Below are 7810 nucleotides of genomic sequence, written 5' to 3'. Positions count from 1 at the left end.
CTTAGGCTTTCTGACATTAATCTCTTTTTCATATTCTAATTTTGTAAATGTTTCTGATGGTTTCGTTTTCATTGAGGTATGAATCGTGTCGTTGCACTTATCTACAATATCCTGAATTGAAGATAACCATTGTTGAGAACCGAGTTGAGTGAATTTTTTCTATACTCTCTCTTTTAAAGTGCGATTAAAACGCTCAATAACAACCGCTTTTCCTTCATTAAAGGTACTGTATTAATGAAATGTTATTTTTAAGAAAATTCATAAATGTTTTGTTGGAGAACTCTGTACCCTCATCAGTCCACAATTTTTTTAGGTTTTCTTTTGCTTTTATTACATATCTGTTGAAAGGCTATCATAAGAGTATTACCTGTTTTGTTTTTTAAAGGGTCAACCCACGCATACCTACTCCTCAAATCAATAACGGTTAAAGCATACTTGTACCCCTTATCATAATTGAGTTCAATCAAATCAGCGGACCAGATATAATCAACTTCCTTGGAATAAACCTTCCTTCTATGAAACTTTGTGATTATTGGTTTATGCAATTCATCAGCTAATTGCTCATCAATCTTAATGATATCATTAGAGCCTATAGGTTTTTTGAATTTCCAAGCCCAAGTTTCAATTTAGCACTGATCATCTTCTTCACGATGAACCAATCAACTTTTTCTCTCAAGGTTGAATTTTGTATCAGAGACAAATTATACAACATTTCTCTATCGGCTTCATGTTTTTCTTCCAATGTTGTGCTATTTCCATAATCAATATCGTGCCTCATGCACACTTCATCAACCCTATTGATAAGTTCGCTCCATGGTTTAGGATTGTCTGCCTCATCTAATCTTTTATCCAAGTTTGTTCCTGGACCACAGAAAGAATACCATGGTAGATGTAATTCCCCTGGTATTCCAGTAGTTGTAAATTTACTTCCTGATAAAATTTTTTGGATATCTCCTCCACGTTTGTGTTTTGGGAATTCACTCTTTTTTGAGCCACACAAGAACATGTACCTTTTTGTATAACCCTATTATTTTTACTTTTAACATACGAGATATTTTTACTCTTGGTTTTCTTTTTACATTTTAGACAATAACTCATTTATTTATGAGAAAAATTCCTACAGAGTGCGAAAACCTTTTTAGTTTCCAACATGCACATTTGAATCTTAATTTTTAAGACATAAAGAATCCTCAGAAATGTCTTCACTCTCTCCTCCATTTATTTAAGAAAAAAAATGTAAAACTTTAATTAAAGTCAATCACACCAAGGAAAACGATGTTAATAGTCTTGACGCAAATATTTCTAATAGACTTGTCAATTATTTATTTTCCTCCTCGGTGCGTTGAGATTTATTTATTTTCTGTAATACCCCCAATCTTTTTCTAATCTCACTGGTTTCCATATTTTTATATTTATTTATTCTCTCTCTTTCCTCCCTCTCCCTCTCCTCCTTCTCTCTCTTCTCCCTTGCCTCCTCTCTCTTCTCCCTCTCCTCCTCTCTTCTCCCTCTCCTCCTTATCTCTCTTCTCCCTCTACTCCTTCTCCCTCTTCTCCCTCTCCTCCTCTCTCTTCTCCTTCTCCTCCTTTGTCTCAGTTTCTTCAACTCCTTCCTTGTCCCTTACTATCCTTGAATCGCTTACACCCCATAGAATATCATACATATATTCATCAGGATTTCTTGTTATTCCTGTATCCAAAATAATTTTTTTTACACCAGGAAACCAATAAAATTTCTTCTGAATTCCTAAAAGAACCTTGCGTTTTCTTAACTTAAATTTTTTTTCATTATTTAACATTTTAGTTAAATCCAAAGTTGTTGGTTTATTAACATCAGTATAAAGCCAATCTTTTATTGAAAATACCTCATTCTTATGTTGCAGAACATATTGTTGTGGTTACCAAATTCGCAAACCACCATTCAGGTCCCTTAGGTGAGGTATCTCGGTAAGTACATGTGTAGTTAGGCCCAAACCCGTTGTCTAGTGGGAATACATGTCATTTATGCGTGCTGCGACTCTTCAGGATAGCCGTTTTTCTTTTACTATCTTTAATTTGGACCAACCGCCATGATTACCACCACAACCACAACATCAACCACCAACCACAACGCCGCTTCACCACAACCGCCACGACCTTCCCGTCACACCTCGCAACCGTAGCATCGCCACCGTTCTTGCCCCGCTGTGGGTACCGGTGTTGGAGAGTGAAGACTTCGCGGGCGGTGGAGCTGCTCGTCGTGTGCGTTGGAGTCGGAACGGAGGGGACAGAGCTGTGGAAAGGCGGCGACACCAGACGAGGGGGTGCTCGCGTCGTGCAGGGAGCTGCACCCGAGGGAGGCCGACAGCGCGACCTGGCCGAGGTGGAGACGCTCGTCGCGGGATAATAAAGATCCTCTATACCCCGAGCATCAGCAACCCCCTCCTGTTTCCCCCCGCGCTGAGATAGTGCGACCAAGGGGGCCCCTTTCCCACCCCCTACCAGAGACTGTCCGCGAGGCCCGCGGAGTTGAGGCGCCATCGCCGCTCCGCGTCTCATCACCAGACGGGTCGGCCGACCCGGTCTCGGCCTCAGGCCCGCCTCATCCTTGAGGGTATTTCTTTTCCTTGGTTTTGGGTATGTGTTGTCGGCGCCGTCTGTGAAGTAAAATTGTATAAGTGTTGCCGTGTGCTCGGTAGTCGGTATTAGCTCTGCATTGTGTTTTCGCTTTTACATTTGCTTCTTGTGTAAATTGAATTGTGTTTTTCTTTTCTGTGTGCTTTTGGTGGAATTGTATATGTGCGCTTTCCGTTCATCGCGAATAAATGTGCTTTGTGTTGAACTGTTTCCCGCTTCGCTTCGTCATTTCTCCCATTGAATCCTCATCCTGCTTCACGTAAAGGGTTGGTAGTGGGCTGAATACGCCCGATAATTAATCGAACCGTCGAGGTCGACGATAACACCGCTCGGTTATTCTGATAGTACGGAACGGGTCGCTTAAGTGGCCTGTGTCCGAAGTCGACCTGCGGCGAGGTGCGATCGCCCGGTCTACCCTCCGCGTGGGTACTTAGGTAGGTCGAATTTGGCGAGCAACCCTATCCCACGCGGGGGCTGATTGGCTCGATCGCGGTGAGACCGAAAGGTCCACCCATGACTGGTTCCCGGCGTTAGTCCGAGAGGGTCACGACTGGATTGTCCGTCCGGTGGGCGACGTGCCGCGATTCGAGTTACGTGGCCGTCAGCACGCCGGCGGGCGCGAATCCGTAACAATATTTATTAAAATACTGAATACCCTTTTCTTGAAGGTATGCTTGGACACAGAAATGATAATTTTCTTGAAGCGTTCTTGCTGTCATTTATGTATTAGAAATCTATGACAGATTAATATAATGACAGGAAACACCTCCCCATCTTCCCAAAGTTAAATCATTTTGTATTTCCTTACTGATTATATATAATCCTGTTCTTTGTGTTTTCATGATATAAACAATGGCAAAACCATTATTGATTTTACCCTTATTAAATTATTTTAATTTGTTGTTTGCTAATCGTGCTTCCACAAAACTCATTCTCGGCACCAAGTGGATAATATTCTTCCTTACAAGACTGATTTAATTGTTCCAGGTATTCTCAGTTAATTTTAAATGACCAATTATACCCTAAATCATTCATATCATACCCCCATTGTTCTATTCTCATACAAACGATACGCCCTTCTTTATAAATTTTTATTTCAATTGGAACTGTGAATTCTGTGTGACCTGGAGATAAAATCGACACTTCTGCATCTTTGGAATACACGGCCGTTTTATTTAAGGATATATATTGTGATAAATCGCTTACTCTCACCAAGTCATTCGCGTCAGTCGGGCTTGGATAATTTATTAACTTATAAGCATTTTTCATATTAATATTTTTGTTATACTATATTTCTGTCATTCAGCCTGTGCCTTTGTATAATAATTTGATAAATCAATTTCCAGTTCTTGGGATACACCAAAGATAGAACCATCTTTACCAACATAAGTAATTTATATTAGATGAAAAATAATGTCATTAAAATTTTAATTTTTGTTGAGTTGAAATAACACATGTAGACATAATTGACCACAACACTTGGAATTTAATTATTGGACTTGAAATGTTTGATAAACACGATTTGTAAGAATTTTATGACTTCAACAGGTGGTGGAAGACCAAAACTATCAAAATAATATTTGTCTTGACTATTAAAAATACAAACCCAATGAGAACCGTTCCCATTATTATCTTCTAAGTTCATAATAATATTCTTTGTATGTTTAGACACGTTTGTTAATTCATCTCTCATACAAATAACCACTTATGAATTTTTAATTTCTTACAATATTTGACAAGTTGTAAATTTGATGTTGTATTCTTTCCAAATTCTTTAAACCACTCATCAATGCTCATTTATTTATTAGAAAGATATAATCCATTACCCCTTTTAGTTAATTTTACACCTGCTTGTGCAATAGAAGAAAGCATATCTCCAACTAACAATCTCGCTTTATCAGGCAGACTTTCAAGTTTTTCAGCAAAATCGACAATTACACCACTTCCACTAATTTGTTTCTCCAACTCTTTGTTATGTCTTTCCAATTCATTTTGAGCCCGGAGTTGAGCCTTCCTTTCGTTGGCAGTTTTCACCGCTGTTGAAATACCACCTGTCAATGCTCCAGCCGCACTTAAACCAGCAAATAAAGGAATTAGAAATGGGCTAAATCCTCCACTCGTCTCTCTTATTGAAGATTTCTTCAACATTGGTTTTGACATTTTAATTTTAAGTGAGCCAGTATCGTTCAAGATTTTCACCTGTTCTCTTGTGAGCAAAACATCAATTCTTACTGCTCCTTTTCTCTGAATTGTATTAACGTTAATCATACAAGGCTTTTGATTTTGAATACAAGATGATAATTTATGAAGATTGATCTGATTAACATATACCCCAGTTGGCACTTTACTACTCATTTATTTATGAAAAAAATTATGTGAGACTAATCATAACACCATTATCTGTATTAATCTGTAATTCTGTTTCTTTCAAAAGCAAACAATATGTATCAACTTCTTCACTCTCTCCTCTTTCAATGTATAGGGAAGTATCCACTCGATTAGACTTTATCGTTTCCTTTTGAGCACTCAGGTCAATCGCATAGATTGTATACAGACTTTCAAATGCTGTCATTTGTCATTTCTGGCTCGCGGTTTGAAATTATTATTATTTATTTTTTATTTTGCACGTACGGGCACGCACGAGCGAAGGAACGACCTGTGTGTTTGTTGTTTCTGGCACGCAGTTTGAAAGTTTTTTTTTTTTGTTGTTTTTTGTTTTTTGCACGTACGGCCACACACGTACGGGCATGCACTAGTATCCAAAATGGGTTCTTTATTTCCATTGCTTTCACACACCTTTTGGTAAGGTAAAACTTTACTTCAAATAAAATTCATCTTCAGTATCATCTTCAGTACTTTCACAATCATCTCTAAAACTACTTTCATAACTATCGTTTGAACACAAACTCTCGGTATCATAATTGTCTTCTGTTCCAACAGAGATACTATCATCACTCTCATAATCTTCAAAATCTTCAGTTGAATAATGACTCATTTAATTAGTAGAAAAAAAACATTACCATCTATATCTATATACTTTTTTTCATTAACAGATTCAACTACTACATTTTTTATATTAAAGGTAATTTTAAAATGATCCTTAACTACTATTGAACGAAATGTCATTTCACCTGATATGTGACCCTCCAGTACAAAACCAGTTGTAAGTCGCAAAAATTCAATATTGAGTTATTGGGTTTATTTGAAAGCCCATAACATAAGCATCACAACGGTGTATTATACATGTTGGTCCATCACAAACTGACCGAGATATCTTACGATGACGTTTTACAACACACGTTATTGGGAAAATCGAAATAACCGGATATTTGCTTCTGAAGTTTGAGAAACTATTGCTAGTATATGTTGCTAAGGACTATGTTTCTCAAACTCCAAATATAAGGACTATGTTTCTCAAATACACCATTGTGGAGCTTATTTTATGGGCTTTCAAATAAACCCAATAACTCAATATTGAATTTTTGCGACTTCCGACTGGTTTTGTACTGGAGGGTCACATATATTAACATCCTTTATTTCATCAGGATTTACATCTTTAGGGTTGTTGAAAAAAATACAAATTTCTCCTTGCATATTACAGATGGTCTTATCTTTTCTTTCTAAAGCCTCATCCATGAGGTTTTTCTTTTTTGATACTTTTTCTTGTTTCATTGCTTTTCATAGTTTTGAATATATTGCCAGAAGGAGAGGAGAAACTTTTGTTTGAGCTACTTAAATTGATGTTCTTCCAGATATACGAAAAGCCCTTCCACTGAAGGAAATTGAAGAACTCATATTATTCACCATAATTGTTTTTATATTTATCTTTATTCAATTTTACATCCTCGGCATATTTCTCAGTATCTTTTACAAATGAAGAGATTGATTGAAACTAGTCTTTTGTGTCTTGATACATTGTATTTATTAAGTGAAAAAAGTTGGAGGATAAAATGGTTTTAAGCACAGATTCACCTATAAATTAAACAAAATTTTCATCAAGAAAATTTTATTTTAAGCAAAGTTTTGTTATATAAATATTGTGAATACAACGTACTGTGATGTTTGTAATCATGAATATAAATGTTATAAAAAACACCTTCAAATCAACAAACACACATTCAATCTTTTCAGACAAATATCTCCACTTGACCAAGAAACAAAACATTGTGATAGATGTGATAATGATATTCTTTAAAAAAAATTATAATAAACACCTTCAATCACACAAACACAAGAACAATGAAGAAAGGGAAGGTGCCACTAAATTCTCCATTGAAAACACTGATGGAGCATTTAAAGGACATATAAAAATAAGATTGTTTCGCTTTCAAGACCCTGGACCATCTTCAATCATGGAAGCTGTTGATGTGGTTAAACAAAGTATTGAAACTAGAATTAAAAACACATTAAGTGAAATGGAAACTTTTAAGTTTTATATGGGAGTAAAATTGAATATGGTAAGACAAAGTGATGAAACTACCCCCTATATGAGGACAAACCTTCACTTTATCTCATCATTTCAAGATTTTGTAATATGTGATGTTTACAATGAACTCCAGAGAGAAGAACAAGATGTTGATAACACTGTAGTGGGTAGTGGATTTACTATTACAAAAATAATCTTTTGAGATATACACATCTTAAAATCAGATCCTCTTCAAGCTTCTTTTTATATTGATTTACCTTCAAGCTTAAGAAAGCGGTTGTTAATATTCAAAACAAAGATAATAAATGTTTTGTATGGTCTGTTCTTGCTCACCTACATCCTCCATAATGGAATCCTGACAGGGTTGAACATTATAAGAAATACGAGAATACATTAAATGTTAGAGATTTAAAGTTTCCAATGTCATCGAGAGATATTCCTAAATTTGAGAAAATGAATAATCTATCTGTTAATGTATATGGATTAACAGATACAAACAAAGTTCAGATATTAAAAATTTCAAACAACTATAAAAATGATGAAACACACATTGACCTTCTCTACTTTACTTCAAAGGAAAAATCACATTATACTTTCATCAAAAATTTATCAAGATTAACCAAATCACAACTATATAAGAGAAAATGTAAAACGTATCCTTGTAAGAAACGTCTCAACTCCTTTCATACAAAAGAACGATTAAATCAACATTCAAAATAATGTCGGAATCATAAATCAACCGAAATTAATTTACCAAAAGCAGGTTCAAAC

The 7810-nt window shown here is 35.9% G+C and overlaps 1 protein-coding gene across 2 annotated transcripts in view; it reads right to left on the bottom strand.

The window, feature by feature from the left end:
- LOC147010947 (stAR-related lipid transfer protein 13-like) overlaps positions 1-7810 on the bottom strand; it is a 73633-nt gene that overhangs the window by 8173 nt on the left and 57650 nt on the right. The window lies entirely within an intron of this gene.

The sequence above is a fragment of the Eptatretus burgeri genome, chromosome 16, assembly GCF_056783735.1.
Source record: "Eptatretus burgeri isolate ZD-2024b chromosome 16, Ebu_testis_v1, whole genome shotgun sequence".
Classification (NCBI taxonomy): domain Eukaryota; kingdom Metazoa; phylum Chordata; class Myxini; order Myxiniformes; family Myxinidae; genus Eptatretus; species Eptatretus burgeri.
The sequence above is the reverse complement of the archived record's forward strand: the minus strand, read 5'-3'. Positions and strand labels throughout refer to the sequence as shown.